The sequence below is a fragment of the Zootermopsis nevadensis genome, unplaced genomic scaffold (genome assembly GCF_977971745.1).
Source record: "Zootermopsis nevadensis isolate Lab colony 2312 unplaced genomic scaffold, Znev_1.0 Znev_ptg000006l, whole genome shotgun sequence".
Classification (NCBI taxonomy): Eukaryota; Metazoa; Arthropoda; class Insecta; order Blattodea; family Termopsidae; genus Zootermopsis; species Zootermopsis nevadensis.
In genome coordinates this window covers 7,668,272-7,685,945 of record NW_028259138.1, presented here as the reverse complement: position 1 = coordinate 7,685,945, position 17,674 = coordinate 7,668,272, and the positions used below count along the sequence as shown (strand labels likewise).

Below are 17,674 nucleotides of genomic sequence, written 5' to 3'. Positions count from 1 at the left end.
ACCTGTTCATATACGTTCTTGGCAGATGATCCAGAAGTGGTTTGCCATTGCCTTCTTCTGTGTGTGAATGGAGTAATTGTTGGGATGCCACGGAGAAACCGGGGAAGTCCCCGGAGGAAAACTCCGTGTTGCCTAGACCACGGCCTTGCCCAACACAAGTTATAAATTCGGGCACCGCCGGGAATCGAACCCGAGACTCCAGGATTACAAGGCCAGCGTTCTAACCGCCTGGCTTAAGATGTTGCTAATGGTTTATTTGTACGCTTTGTAAAATTACTTTTGTAGAAGTTATGATACATAAAACGTGCATTTCAATTATGTTCCCGCTCAAAAACAAATAAGAAACGTATAGAAAATTATCACGTATTACGCCAAACTGTCATTTCCATCGATTTCTTCAGCATCTCTGTGACATTCACTTAAGAAAATTGGAACCGTTGAGTAAAAAGGGAAATACAAAAGTTGAGGGGGTGGGGGGGGGGGTTTACTGAAGTGATTACGTCTCAGCACAAAGAAGAAAAATGATAGTACAAAAAGTGCATAAAAATGGATGGCAACAAGATCAAGAAAAACTTTGGGGTGGCCAATGCCCCGTCCGTTAACTTACATAAGAACGATATATAAATGTCACAAAGTTACGAAGTGTCGAAAGAGATTATGAGCTGTGTACGAATAAGGAAGAACGTGGAAGGAGATCGTCCGTGGCTATTCTAGTGTCCTATCTCAGTCAGCAACTCCTCCTCGTATTTCTGCAATCAGGAGTTCATAGCTATTAATAACATTATTATTTTTTACCCACCGTTCGTATCTCTGCCTCTGAAGTTTGTATGGTTATTAAGCGCCTTAGACATTCTAAGTGTGTTGGACTGGATGGAATACAATCAATTATTATTAATTGCATTTAAATATTTCCCTTTTGTCCATATTTTGGGTTTTTCATTTTGTAAGGGTTCTTTTCTAGTTTTTATTATTTACTGTTTTTATTAGTATTAATATTTTATTTTGTATGTTATCTATGTAATGTTTATAAATGAACTGATTTTAATTTAATTATTATATTACTTAGGCATATTATTTAGCTCATTTACTTGTTAATTATCACGCAATAAATGAATTGAATTGAATTATTATCATTATTAATATTGTACATTTATATATTTAGTTCATTTGCTTGTTTTTGTGTGTGTAATGTTTTACTTTTATTATTATTATTATATTTCATCCTGTACTGTTGTTCAGTGCTTGGCTGTTATTGGCCTTATTTGGCTGTTGTCAAGCACTTAAATAAATGAATTAAATTGAATTACTTCCGGTAACAGATACAAAATTTACACAACAAACTGCTATAACTTTTTCTACGTATCTCTTGATCAGATTATTGCCTATTGTCGATGTTCTTGTGGACTTGCAGGTAGATGCCAAGTTTCGGAGAAACATATCATCTAGCCTTTGCCTTTCCACTGTTCTGCATAGACTATAGAAGGTTGGTGGACCTGAGTGAGATTTCCGACTGAGAAAGGATTACTCCCTTATTTTCTCTTCTGAATCAGCTCAAGGGTCTACTTAGTCTGCTCTTTAATTAACCTTTTCCAAGGTTGAAACTAATCACTCGCCCCCATGAAGAAAGGCGGTTAATGAATGTCACTTAACTACACGCCCCACACACGCCTTCAGGCAAAAGTACAGAATTCCTACTTAAGCTAAAGGTGCATTACTCATTTTCATAAGTGACAAAATATCTTAAGACATATTTATGTGCATAGGCCTATACAAAGCAAAAGTTTTTCTGGTGATTTGTATTGTGTGAAAATCGAACATAAATCACATTTATTTAGAACAAAATGCGCATGAAAGTTTTTAATCTGAAGAGGGAAAATTAAGCGATCAATTTAAGACAATACGTAAATACTTTGACGACGGTCACAGTGGCCGCGCGGTCTGAGGCGTGGGTCTTGTTCGCTTGGACATTGAGACCTTGGGTTCGATGTTTGTCTGCGTCTTTCTGTGTTGTGTTGATCTGTATAAGTATGGGCCTTGTAACGGGTTGAGTCCTGCCAAATGTAAAAAATTAATTTATAATGGGACTAATCCGTAAGAATATTAAGAATAAGGACATTCATACGGGTCAGTAGTAGGCTATTAGAAAACCTAGATGTAAAAGCTGTGATTGGCTGGGTTTTTGCTAGGATAAAGAAAACAAGGAATGTATGCAGAATTTTTTTGAGAAAATCTTTTAGCAAACATACACTTTGAGGCTTAAGAATTAACATTAAGATTGGGCGTAGAGGATGGAAAAATGTTGGAGTCAGTTGAGGTTCGTGTCGAATTCAGGTCTTTGATAATACTGGTATTGAACCTTAGGGTTCCTGTATGATATCATTAGCCTGTTTGTTGGTTTGTTAACTATCCTGGTCATAAAGAGCGAAATTTTCTTCGCCATATTGGCAGGAATGCTAATAGTTCATTAGATTTTATCGAAGTCAGTGAAACACGAAATTGAACTCGCAATCTGTTTATCTGAGTGGCTAAAAACGTAACGAAGCCTGATGAAACAGAGTCCAGTTATCTGATTACTAGGGTTCCACCCAGTTTACCGTGTTGTTAGTGGCATGTGTATACAAATATTTACGAGAATTTAATGGACAGAGTTTATTTACTTTCAGACTTACAAAACATTGGAACATAAACAGAAAAAGTAAGCACTTATTTAATTCTTCCTTAATTGTGTCAAATTTGTTTTAAAACCTAAAATATTCCGTTTGAAATCACAAAGTAAACAATATCTCTGGTTAAATGAATTATGGAGATAATGCTATAAAATGATGAAAAAATTTGGTATGGTGTGCATTCTGTAAGTTACCAACGGAACACAGAGAATGGATGATCGCCGATGTTTGAGAAGAAAAGTGAATACACAGAGAAAAACACTGAACTGGTGAATACGATTTAGGAATTTGGCGAGCAGTGAGAGTAGTTAAAACATAACACGGTTTCAGGAGTAAACATTTGGTGACAGGGAACAGAAAACATTTGAAGGGCTATGCAAGCAGCTGAAAGTAATTACCAGCACTCAAAAATAAAAAAACTGCACTGATAAAACCACTTAGGGAACCTGGAAATAGGTGAGAGGATAATATTCAAACGGATCTTCAATAAATACACTGAAATTGTAAGGACTAGATTCAACTGACTCAGAATCCAGAGGCAGATCTTCGAGTCATGGCAATGAACTTCTCAAAGTTTCACTCTTAAAATTACGCTTCACTGACGAAATAATATGCCAAAAGTCAACATATGGCGTCAGAAGTTCGACAACAACTCTAATCCTACATTATCAGAACAGCCAAAAATGAACAACGACTTTTGTATAACTGTCATAGTACATCATCAATCAATCCGAATCTGGTTACAGCGATTGTCTTCGGTCTGGTTATTTCCAGGTTCATTCCTTCAAATCGGAATCCATGTAAAAATACAATTACAACTTCTTTTCCAAAATAACTGGTACATCCATTTGAGCTAACACCAATTAGTAAACCTATAATTTCAAATATACGTGATGGTTAAACGTGACAAGGACCGTTTTCCCTCTGATTCCGTCTCTGGTCCAATTTCGAACCCAGGTTTCAGTAACGCTGCCTTTCGTTCAAAGGCCAACTAATTAAAGGGTCATAATAGGACTCAATTACTGATAAAATCAATTAGAACACATTTCATACGTCAACAGCCATTTTAAACAAGGTACATTGAAGTGGTATGAACATCTACCAAATGTTTAATTACATCATTACCCTTCATCTTACTGAACTGAAGATACCAGTGCACTGCTGTTTGATAATGCCGCAGGAATTCACACTCTGTATATACAAACTTCGCTCATATTACATTTCATGTAACCGTGGATAAAACAAATGAGGGTCCTCGCTCACTCACGAGAGTTAGCGAGGAAATATATTAGCCCTAACATGACGTTCTGAGACAAGCGTCTGTTTTGCTTCAAACGCTTCATTCTGTGTGATAAGCCCGGCAAGAATTATATATAAATAAATATAAAGTACTCCGTCTTCGTCCATAACTACCACTCAATAGATTCCGACCATGTTAGCAAAATTTATTAGATATAACGTAAAGGATTCTGTCGTCATATTCGTAACTGTTATCATAAAAAACATGTTTATTCACAAATTTGTAAACTAGTTTCACTTGTAGCCATCAAACCGTATGGCAAATATGCTATATATTTCGCTGGCCGCCATATTTTTGTTGCACATTGTGTAAATAATTATCTAAGCAAACATTGCATAAATTTAAGATTCATTTATCAAAAACTTTCACTGTTCTCTATTACGTGATGCTAATTTTGCTACAAATCAGAATTTCGCTCGGTCGCCATGTTGGCGCTATTAATGTAATGAATTTACAAGTGTAAAAATGTAGCGGTCATTTGTAACACGACGAAAGTTTTGTGACTATTCGTTATCTGATTGAAACACACACAAAACACATAGACATGAATATGCTGATATTTGACTTTCTCACACTTATGAAGATGGAGTCATCGTGTTTATCCGAAACATCGGTGTCTACAGTAAACACAGCATAAAGTGGTCGTCGTTTCTAAAATATGAGAAGTAGGGTACAATTTATTAAGTAGAGTTGGTTGTTTATTATGCGATTATTATTATTTAGTGTTCTGTCTGACGACAGGTCCATATGAACAGGATCCTTCCATCCTTTTCTCGGACTGGGACCTGTTCATATACGTTCTTGGCAGATGATCCAGAAGTGGTTTGCCATTGCCTTCTTCTGTGTGTGAATGGAGTAATTGTTGGGATGCCACGGAGGAAAACTCCGTGTTGCCTAGACCACGGCCTTGCCCAACACAAGTTATAAATTCGGGCACCGCCGGGGGGAAAATATGTGTCACTGTAATCCAGAAAAATTCTTTATTCACCAAAACACAATTAGATATGTGGCGAGAAACGAAACTAATCCTTCAAGGGAATACGAACGTTTCGCTCTACGACCTTACACCTCCCCTCCACGGCCAACCAGAGAATTCTGGGCTCTCGTAAGTTAGACAGCAACTGACCTTTGTAGGAATATACATGTGATTTCCAAAAGCGATCCTTCAATGTGTAATGCGGTCTTGTGATTAAAGACACACGACGTTTCGCCAGACGTGCTACTGTCTTCGTCTGACGCTGCAGACAGATTGAGATCACTAGACGGGCCTTACGCACATCTGTCAACGTCACAAGACCCTGCCGGTTGCACGTCTACAGAAGGCTAGTGCAACTTTAATCACAAGACTAGAACCCACGGAAATTGGCTCACAGAAGATAACGCATTTCTCTATTCTGACATTTTCACCATTATTTTTCGTCTTGATTTTCGTTTAAATTTAATATGGTTACTGCTCTCTCCACAGACAGAAGAACTTAGGTATGAGGACGTGTGAAATTGGGAGTTTTGTTTTAGGTTTTCTTTTCTTCTACCAAAACAATAGCGTTTGTATTAAAAAAGTTTCGTGTTACAAAAGCAAGTTACATTTCACCAAGCCCTAAGAAATTCTCCTGAGACATAAATATTTATGTACATTTGTCCGGTCGTTAATGAAATGTTTATTAACATACTTATGTATTTGTCTATTACTTCTGATTATACAGCGTAAAATGTCGAATGATGAGATGATTTCAGAATACTGAACTTTAGAAATACGTAAGAAAGCTGTTTTTGCCTAATTTAAGGGGGTTCCCCGTCGAATGGCTGACAAATACAATGAAAACATCAATCACGATAGCGTGCTTCATGACCGACATTTGAACCTCGGATCTTCCGAATGCAAAATTGTATCCACTCGACCGCGGCTTTCGATAATAAATTTTTGATCAATCATTTTTTTCAAAATGTGTTCTTCTATACACCGTCCTAGAATTGACTCTATTGTGTGCCTGCGTGTAACAAGTTGAGTGCCGTTCACGAGATTTCTCGAGTTTTCGAATTCGATTAATGAGGGATGTCAATGTACTTGTAATGTTTGATTTGCTTCAATAAGTAAAACTAGAATTCTGTCAATTGAATAAAAATTTTCTTGGATATTATCCATCGTCTAGTAAATATAAAACGTAAAAACGACGTTTCGGAGATGGGACTCTATCTCCGTCTTCAGGTTCCTACTCAGTTGGGCCCACTAGATAGAGCTAATCCCTATCTCCGGACAAAGTAAAAAAGTGAAAGTCCCGGAATAAAAAGGCATCACCACACCATCCATCCGTGGGACGTAAAAGAATAGTATGTAGAAATCAAAATTCATGAACACGATAAAGCCAAAAAACAAAAACTCACAAAAGGTGGGAATAAATACACATGAATATTAATTCGAAACTCGATGCCCACTTGGATTTCTTTAGAGATGACAGGTATCCAAATAGGATCCATCGTCAAGAAGTTTTAGATTTGATATAGAATTCTGTGTTGGACATTTACTGTCAACTTTCAAAAATTTTCTTAATTATTGCATCATCGCAGTCTAGCAGTCAAGAAATTAGGCCACACGATGGCCCGTTCGGGCATCAGTCTTAGCTAAGACTGCCCCTTGTTTCTCAATCCATGAGATTTGTAAATTTTTTAGTGATTTATGAAGTTTGTATCTTTGCATTCCAAACATGATGAATCCAGATGAATTTATGTTTTTGCACAAAGTTGTTAAATTTGGTTCTGTTCATATTTATTTCAATGTGTCTTCGTTTCTTTTATAGTTATCTACGTGAATTTTGCTGTTCTGATGAATTTCATTCTAGTGGTTGTTACTGTTATGTTTCTTGAATTCGTTGTCCGTTGTTCACGCCCATTTGCCTGTAGAAGTGTCGGTAGAGCTAGATTGCTATAAATATTTATTCCAATGTCTTGACTTCTGTAGTTTTAAAAGAAACCTTAACTTTAAAAATGTTAGTCATTCTGGAGCACAAATATTTTTTTTCAATTTCCGTTTAATTGACATCCCATATTTTCGTATTCACTTACTCGATTTATAAGCAGAAATTTATAAACCATCTTCTGATATTACAACTGTAACACATTCCTTAATTTCTTTTGACTTCAGATGTTAAATATGTTTTAAACTTACAATATTTTTTAAAATATTATTAATTATCTACAGTAATTCGTTTTCTGTTGAATCCACTAATCTCTGTTTCGACCTATGATAAAGATATTTTGTGTATTATCAACGATAGCCAATCAAACCACGGCATTCTCATCTTTTACCTTGGTCAATTCATACAGGCCTGATGGTTTATTGTTATCAAGAGTGACTCAAGTCCGGGTTATGTCTGTAATATTAACACAACATTCAAAATTTACAAGCTCAGATTTTCCCTCTGCGCCTGTTTCCTTCACGTCTGTCGTTCTACTACATCAGAATCCTCTAGTGGCAGGTCTCCACACTACCGCCATTTCCCTGGTTACTTGTAACATCTGCAGGAGTTTGAACAACGTTACAGTGTTTCAGTTGTATTTCTGATCGGCTATTGGCTCTAAAATGTGTGGTGCTTACGCCTAGCAGCGAAATATAGTAATTTAACATAACGGTCAACCTAAAATATCAAATATTGCAGTTCAAGTTCGAACATGACAGTACGGTTATCGGTTATAACCCAGTAAATCAGTATTTAAAAAAAAATTACATCCAGAACCAAACGTGTAATAATTGACTTACTGCCAGTTTTATGTAACACCTCTTTTATCATTCTATTTTTCTTCATTAAGAAGTGAAAAGGTGTTACTGGGGTGTTCAAGACAATTCCCTGCCTTTACAAAAATAAAAATTCCTCGCCGTGTTAAAGTCTGCCTGTTCTGTTAAATGTAGATGAACCCAGTCTGCAGCCTTGTACCACACTTTTCATAATACAATTAAACATCATCTCCATGTCAACGCTTAGTCTAACGACGACCCTTTCCTCTGAGATTTTTCAATGGAAATATTGCGCTATGAACTACGTATTTAACATGGCTTCGACTGACGCGAAAATGAACTGACAAGGGCTTGAAGCGAGTATGGCCAAGTTTATGCTAACATCACAGTTAACTACAACGAATCTTGAAAACTACTAATATTAAAACCCGTGCACAGATTCGATAAAGTAACCCCTAATTTGAAGCATGAGTGTTGACTACTGATCCAATTGCACAAATTAAACATAATATTTACATAAGGAATAATGGATTTTTGTATATATGTGTTACTGTTTTATTGGAATGTTTCCATATTTCACAGTGAATATCCTTCCAAACATTATTTTTAATGTTAATGGAAAAAGGCGTATAAGTAGGTCTATATGACATTTCTGTAAGAACTGAATAAATACGGTTTCAGCGACTAAAAAGAAGTGTTTAAATTAATTTCTGGCGCCTACTTTGATTCAAATATTTTTATCTCTACACCGTAAGAAGATCAGAAGCCAGCAATTAGTTATTAGACAACTTAGTTTTTGCAGTGTTCCTTAATTACCAACAGCAAAGATTCCTACTACCTGAAAGTTTTCCAACTCAGCCTCTAAGTTTCGCAACGTCGCCATGCTGATAATTTCTTATCAGTCGCCGTGTTGTTTTACAGAGCAATAATAAGATGATGATAATTTTTCTTTCACCTCAGAATTTCGAGCGGTTGGCTCGTTCGTAGTATTGAATTAAGAAATAGCCTCAAATTTCATGTTGTTAAATTTGTCCTACAGTTACTGGACGGACAGACATACAGTCCAGCTTACTTGAACACGATGATTCCGCAAGCTATACATTTTCCTTTATTCCTTATTTGTTGTTTCTCAAAATTAATGGACTCGTAATACAGACTCGTGACACCAAGTGTCACGACGACAGAAGATTCCACAAGTCACGCGACGCTGTACAACGCCACGCGGAAACTGAAATGTCTGGATGCCAAGCTACGACGAAAGAATCCAAGGAAGGCAAACATTCGAATACGAGCTTGTACACATGAAATCTAACTAACCCAAACAACGGCCATGCCATATAAAGGCCCGATGAGCTACATAAGAGTTAAGACAATGGGACACCACACCACGCGAATCCTTAGCTACGCCACTTGAAGCAACGCATCGCTAAGCAATCAATATAAAGCATCGCCAAGCCACTGGACGCCCTGGAATGCGACGCCTTAGGTCTCACTCCAAAGTGGCACAAGTATCACGACGCTGCGCCACGCGACGCGGAGTGTCGAACGTCGGGGACCCTGCAGAGATACAAGACAGCATGCGTTGCGATTCCAATCCGCAAGACTCCGAGATAAATGGCGCTGAATGAAACGACGCCCTTCGTTTGCTTGGCTCATCTGGTCTTGGCGTGGCTTGGCTACGCGAAACTTCGTTCCGCGTGTTCTGGTACGGCGTATTCTGGCTCTTCGTTTCGTTTCAGGACGATAGGCGTCGCGAATCTCAACGACAACTGCCTGGCCGATAAACGCATAGACACGCCAAATGCTGCAACGCCCTGCCATATAACTCACAACACGAGACGCCAAGGGATCCGACGAAAGCCACGCAACGCGGATCATCGCGACGCCATGAGGTCTTCACGACATGAAACTTTAGAACAAGGGCTTAATTAAACTTTGAAGTACGGCGTATCTTTTAAATCCGCTATCAGAGCTTCCCTACTGCGTTTCTATGTACACGAGTATTACAATGTGTAGTTTAATCACTTTAACCCGTCTTATAACTACTTTAAGTAAGGATTTATAAGTACATATTTTGAATTTATCTAGCTGTAACCTAAGAAGAAATGCCTTGTATAATTATTTTATAAAATCATAAGATGGCCTACATATCTTACTCTTCCGTAAATTGCTTAAGACTCACTCATTACGGGAAACAAATAATAGTTCTATAACAATTGTGTTGTGTATCATCAAAAGCTTGCACAGACCATGCTTAAACGAAATTCTCTATTCTAATGCCACACACAGGGAACAATTTCCCCGTTCCTTGTTCCTATATAATTCACGCTTTTCCAAAAACTGGATTTATATAACGTATGAATTTAAGTACAGAATTCCTGTATTCAGCATCATCTTATAAAATTCGTAAACTAAGATGGCTTAGGGATCCCGAATATTCATCTCCGAACTAACCATCCCTGTCCTAGGCCAGCCAAATCCAATCGCCTTCAACTCCTACCTACCATCTATAGCCACGGTGGTCTAGCGGTTGGAAAGATGGCCTTGTAATCCTGGGGTCTCGGGTTCGATTCCCGGCGGTGCCCGAATTTATAACTTGTGTTGGGCAAGGCCGTGGTCTAGGCGACATGGAGTTTTCCTCCGGGGGCTTCCCCGGTTTCTCCGTGGCATCCCAACAATTACTCCATTCACACACAGAAGAAGGCAATGGAAAACCACTTCTGGATCATCTGCCAAGAACGTATATGAACAGGTCCCAGTCCGAGAAAAGGATGGAATGATCCTGTTCATATGAGCCTGTCGTCAGACAGAACACTAAATAAATACCTCCCATCTACGTCTAGGTAATTGGTTAAGGCCCGAATATTGCTATGTCAATCCCGTATTAGCAAATAAACTTTACCATAAGCATCATGTCATTATCCTTAAGCAACAAATGTCCTTGACTCTCTCAAGGTTCGTGACATTGACCGATTCATTATATGAATCTTATGTCGGGAATTGTTTACTCAGATATATTTGATGTAAACGACGTTCTGAAAATTAGATTAGATGTTATCGGTTGCCATTATACTGACAGATTGTTACTGCTTTGTTCCTGCGATATTAGTGAGACCGTCTGAAAAGTCAAAAGCATAATTACTTTTTTAAACACTCAAAAGTAATTAACTCATGACATAACGTTCTTCGGCATCAAACGGACTGCTTAACTAAAAACTATTATCTTTTGATATCGAATTCAGAAAACTCCTTTGCTTTACCAATACGGCTTTCGCGTCACCCGGTTTAGGATCACCTCCTGATGACCAGCTACTCTGAGACGTTTTATGTTTTTCGTCCGTCCTCCAGCAAAACGCTGAGATAATATCTCACAATAATCCTAGACCGATTATTTTCGCATCCTGCTCAATTTATCACTCACAGTCGTTCTAAATCCCCCCCTCCCCAATCGTGTAGTCATCAGTTGCGACGGTGCTCCGCCGTGGCAGGCCTTCTGCGGCCAAGGGACTTAAAAAACACTAAACAACGCTGTTGAATTACGTGTAATTATATGCATGCCTTTTTTTTCCAAATGATCTCTTCTATTCAATATATCTATTAAAATTTAAAACTGATATTTTCTTAAACAAACTCCTAATGTGTCAGTCCTAAGCTCACATTTTATTTATGGCAGAAACTGGGACGTCATATCGAGTTCACTGCACGAACACGGTGACACAGAGCAGAACAACAAATGTAGCAGATGTTACACGTCACTTGCTGCGTGCTATTCAAATGAGTACGGAACATCGGATGTTGTTGTACATCCAACTGACTGAAACAGCAGCTGCTGTCGCGCTTATATCGATGTGGACGTCACGGACAATTCTCAGAAAACACTGGTTACGAAATCTTTGAAAAATGACTGCATTCCTGCGCAAGATGGTCGCCAAGACAACGATAGCTTGTTCCTTGTTTTATATATACCAGGTGATTCAAAAAGGAATTTACAACTTTAAAAGTGTATAGAAATTTAATCAGAAAGCTTACAGAATCGGTTGAGGTGTCATTTTGTAGAAAAACAAATCAAGTTTGACTCACGTTGTGCTGTAGTACCGAATTCCGTCACCGCGAGCGCAAGCGGCAGTGCAATTGAAAATGGCTCGAAAATTTTCTCATACCACAGTTAGACGAAGATGACCAAAAAGGACGCATTCACTTCCAGCAAGACGGCGCACCACCTCACTACCTCACAGAAGTCCGGGATTTCCTCAATAACCGTTTCCAAGGTCGGTGGATTCGTCGAACAGGGTCGATAGCATGGCCACCTCGTTCTCCAGATTTGACACCTCTCGATTTTGTCTTATTGGGTTTCATTAAAGATCGTGTGTATGTTCCACCCTTACCTGCCAATCTCACTGAGCTCAAAGCTCGAATCACCGCCGCAGTTGCAGAAGTGACGCCGGATGTGCTGGATCGTGTTTGGCAAGAAATTGATTTCAGGTGGGATGTCTTCAGTATCACCAATGGCAATCACATCGAACAAAAATGACTGTTTGAGGTAAAACTTGATTTGTTTTGCTACAAAATGACACCTCAACCGCTTCTGTAAGCCTTCTTAATAAATTTCTATACACTTTCAAATTTGTAAAGTCCTTTTTGAATCACCCTGTATATTCTGTGTTATACGTCACTCAGAATTTCTGCCGGGTTGATATGATTTTCAGTGTACGGATTACAACTTAATCACGAAAGTAAAACAGAAGACTTTTTCTTTTCCAAAGTGTTATCCGGGCTAACATGGTTAACATAAAAGCGTGTTAACTGAATCGCGTACGGAAGTTACTCTAACCTTAATCGATCCTTAAATTTTTCGGCGCAACTTCCGAGCAGCAGGCAGAGGGCACCACCGTAAGGCATGATAATAGGCGTAAAGCAATGGGAAGTGTAAATTCTGCGTATTCAAGTCAGCAGTTCACAGACTGAGGCTGAATTATACTTGCACGCACGTTAATCTGCGCAGGCTCACTGCTACAAATCCTCGAACACAAATATTTCACAGGGAACACAGACGAGCTCAAGAGCATAGCTGAACCCAGAACGGATTGAAAGTTTCAGAGACTATCTTAATATGTTTAGAGACCTAAGACTAAAATATGCAGAACTATAACTTTGATTCTCGTTTAATAAAGGTGTGAAACTTCGTCTCTCGCCTTGAGGGAAGAAAGTAAATTGTTTGTGAACAAACTGCAGAGAATAGTTGGACCTAAAACAGAGGAAATTATAGAAAGGGAAAAAGCTTAATAATTTGTACTCTTTGCCTCTAGAGCGGGGGAGATGAGAAATACAAACAAATGGTAACCGATAAAGCTGAAGGGAAGAGACAACTTGGAACACTTAGGATTAGACAGTAGGATAATATTAAAAAGGACATTACAGAACCAGGGTGTGACAATATGAATCTGACTCAGAATAGAGACCAGTTGCGGGCTGTGTATATTGTAATTAAATTTCGGGTTCCATAACAGTCGGACATATTGTTGATTCACGGACTAACCAGTTAGCTCCTTACTTATGACCAATCACAGCGTTGGCCCTGTGCTTAACAGAACAACTGTTGTGGACGAAGGTACCTACTCGATACATTCAGTCGACTTAATCACATCCATGTCGTTACTTTTTCCCCATTGTCGAATTGTGACGATTCTACTGTCGTCCAAAAACACGGTTCACGTTCGCTCAGCCTACGGCCCGAAAAATTTGAAATTACGTTCTGACGCTGGCGACTCTGGTGGGAAGAAACGCATACAAGGCCAAGGTGTCGCGTACGGTAAGGCTGGAGTCGGTTTTGCTTGGCAGGAATGTGGCTTTAGTCGCCGTCAAGACATGTTCACATGTGTTATAGAATTTTGTAGTCTACCTTCAATACGCTTTGTAAAGATAATGCTGCAATACATTATTATCGTTCATTACCTTCAAGTTCGACAATCGCATTAAACAGAATTACCTACTGAGAGAAAACACAGGAATAAATGATCTTAAATACTTAATTGATATAAGAATAACAATATTTATTATTGTCTCGGCGCAAAATTCTTCAAAACTAATAAATACGAATCTGATTAACTATTTTCAATGATTAAATATGTTCCAAATTATAGTATTATTAAAATAGGGTCTTAAAATTAATTAGTAGTAGCTGATTAACATCTGTTTCGATCAAAGACGACAAAGCCTGTCTGTCGAAATATTCATCCAAGGAAGTCATACCGAGTATAAGAATTAACTTTTGTCTTCCTGCGCTGTGCAGTATGCCTACTTCTAGCTCCTGCGATTGACAGCTCGGGGAAAATCCGATGACGAAATACTTCAAAACACACAACTGGTTTAAATACGGTGTAGAATGAATAAAATTATTACTTTTCTAAGGACAATGTGGTATACAAACAACTTTTAATGAATACAACTAAGATACAGGCCTAACCCTAAACACTGTGATGATGGTGGCAGCAAGGACCTTAGAACCAAAGACATCCATCTTCGTTCCATTAAATTGATCTTATTTACCTACAACCTTGCGGCCCGTGAGTCTATAAGGAAAGACAATGTAGTCTCAAATCAGGAAAAGGTTGAGAACCCTTGGTGCATACATCAAGGAAATTATGACATACTTTTCGTATCTGTAGAGCCAGGGAGAAATACACTTACAATTTACACTGCACGTGATAAATGCACACATTGAAAAGAAAGATAAATATTTCTGTACTCGCCAATAACCTGAGTCGTAGCTGTCTGGCGAAGTCTTCAGAAGGGGGTCTGTTTATCCACCTCATCCAATGAAACGTTCCGTTGCTCCACACTTACTGGTATCTGGTTCGTGTATCACACAGCAACAGTATCGATGACAGTAATGAAACATGTGTGACGTCACAATCTTCCGCATATTCGGAATGATACTGTCACAAGTAATTTCCTTGTTTCAGTAGTTACTTTTATAAAGTAACCAGGCGGTGTACAATATACGACACAAAGCTTAGAAACTGCACTGTCTTCGGAAAATAAGATTAAAGAATCTTTACGCCTTCCAAAACACAACAGAGTACTTCACACACAAACTACGATTTGTTCAGCGTCCATGTAACTTCCTTCAGCACACCTGCGACCTTGCTTACCGGATACAGCTGAATGGACACGACAGAGCTTATGATGTGCAGCGCGTACAAGATACATTAGAACTAAAGTTGCGGGCGCAGAGAAGAGAAAGTGGTCAGAATTTACATTCTGTGTACCCTACACGGGAGAGAGTTCAAAAACACATAAGACTGAATAGAGTAATGCCTAGGAACATACAATTCATGAGAAAGTCACGTATCAAACACCTTGACTTATACCAGTGGTGACAACTCTAAGTCCTTCGAATTTCAGAACGTGCCCTATGGACTGCTTTTCGGGAATGAAAAACTACAAAATATAAGAATTTCTAGACTTACAAAAACAAGATACGCAGGACGAAGTTTCGAAAGAGATACTAAGGTAGTATGGTGAAATGAGATGGAAGTTAATCGTGAATGGTGAGCAGGATAGGATTGACGTTTTTTTAAAAAAAAAATACCCTTCTAGCACTCTCAAGAAGAAATCGAGGAAAACCTGTAAGGAAATTTGGTAACCCGGCGGCATTAGCATCGGATACCTCCCAAATACAGCACTCATGTGCTACCACTATCGGGCTCAGTACGGTTTTTTGTGTATTCCTACTGCATTCTCTGCAACATGCGCTTATAAACCACAAAAGAAAAAAATTCAAGCAGAACGGCCGCTCTCCTGGCTGAGATTTGAACGTATTTCCTCCAGAATAAGAAACTGGGGTGATAACCACTGAGTAGCAATATTTGGTGTAATTGTTTAATTACAAACACCTGGTCTATAAATATGCTAAGTGTAATGAGTTATTGTAGGAAAGGTTTTAGATTGAACATGCCATTGAAAACAATAAAATCTGAAGAAAATGAGGAGATACATCATTTGTAATATATTTAATTTTGAATTGGTCTTTATTATTACAATCAGAAAGAATTAAAATAATTTAATTCTGAAATTATGAAAGTGCCACTAGTAGATAATTTTTGGGCTTCTTGTAACATAAAAATAGTGTTAACTTTACAGAACACAATGCAAGATTCCTGCAGCTACTACAATTCCACTGGGTGACATTTTAAAATAACATTCCTTATGCAACGCATTAACTAGACATTGAAATGAAATTCTACATGTTTAAGGTTGTTATTTTATCTTGTTTCCTGTCTTCCCTCCGTAATAAAAATCAAAGTTTATTTCTCACCTTTTAGAGCCAACATAAGTTTTGATATTTTTTATTTTCTTTTTGGTACCCCTACCTTCTGCACGACTAAAACATTTGTACTTTAAAACACATAGCATTAAATTAGGTTTGACAGTTTGGCTTTGTACACATGCCCAAAATGCTACATAGGGTAATGACCTATAAGACACTACTTATATTTATGTAATCAGGAAAATTCACATCCCGTCCTCTTTTCCACCCACTTTAACTTGGCTCCTTCCTACGGAGCTCTGACAACGTACGTTACTTAATTTTATATCTTTAACGCCTGATTATTAATGCTAACAACTTCATGCACATATAATATAAGTAAACATGCATTACCTTCGTATGCTTCAAACCTAAAAACAGAGGAACAAGGGAAAAGTGACATGAACACATTATAAAATATTCATCCAAAAATCGATTCCTTAAAAATGGTATACAGACAAAGAAATATTAAAATCTGTTCAGCTTAACATGTGCTAAAAAATGCTTCCAAAAACTATGTTTTATTTTCTATATTAACAATAATAACTTTGGTTATATTTATTTTTTGGATGGATGGAAGCACATTTAGTGTCTTTTATAATATTAAAAATGTTACATTCACAATATGGTAACTTATTAATGTTACATAGAAGTTGCTACAGATGTCACAACACTTGCTACAAATGATTATAACCTAACCTTAACTGACATAACCTTAACTGACATATGGATAAGATTATATTTTAATGAAAAAGACAATTGTTAAATGATAAATATTTAAAAAAGACCATATGCATTAGGACTTATATCTATAAATGCACATAATACCTCAAAGTACCACAAAAAAATCCTAATACAAAAAGCTGTTGCCATGTGTCAAATTTACATGTGATGCATCAACAGGTCTGTTGGTAATTATTTTCAATATCTTACTTTACCAGCAAACCAATCACTTTACCCTCAGTTAATAAAGAAATAAAAAATATTTTATCTAAAACAATACTGATCACGAAGCATATTCTTTGGAGCTACAAGCATAATAAATTTACGATCCATACGTAGCAGTCTGAATCTACAACTTCAACATTAACTACGTCTGACAAGATTTGTCAGAATAAAAACACTAATGAAATTTTTGTTCACTCCACACACTTGTTAAAGGTGACGATGGTGAACGGCTTTTATGAAAGGCAAAAAAACAACCGTATTGATCAGTGGTTACAGATATATGCACAGCAGATGAAAACTTAAACTTTTTATACAAGATTGTGCCCTTATCATAGGAATTGCTCACAGTTCAACAGACGTGCTGAACCTTAATGTAATTAATGATACACAGAATCACTGAAAAATAAAATTAAACTACTCGTTTCCTGCTACATTACTGAACAAGTTCTTTATCAACCAACAAACAACTTCCTTATTAATGTAATTATACATCCCCAGTTTCACCTTTTTCGAAGCTTATTCAGACATTATATGAACACAGACTTGACTACATACACTAACGCTTTACTACAGACACTCACAAAAATTATTTCACGTCATCTCATGTTAAGATCACAAGATCATCAACTGGAGCCAATATGTGGAAAGAACGTTGCTCCCACACGCTGTATAATCTATTAATCCATTAAACAATGAGATATCTTTCCAATAGCTGTCATGAG

The 17,674-nt window shown here is 37.6% G+C and overlaps 1 protein-coding gene across 4 annotated transcripts in view; it reads right to left on the bottom strand.

Moving 5' to 3' along the window:
- Positions 1-15,008, bottom strand: part of LOC110837522 (vanin-like protein 1) — a 207,790-nt gene extending 192,782 nt beyond the window's left edge. For 2 of the 4 annotated variants that reach the window (XM_087343643.1, XM_087343641.1), the window contains exon 1: positions 14,446-15,008. The gene's annotated coding sequence lies outside the window, so the exon portion shown is untranslated. The remainder of the gene's footprint in view (positions 1-14,445) is intronic. The other 2 variants (XM_087343644.1, XM_022079741.2) reach the window with 1 other exon arrangement.
- Between the last annotated feature and the right edge of the window lie 2,666 nt (positions 15,009-17,674).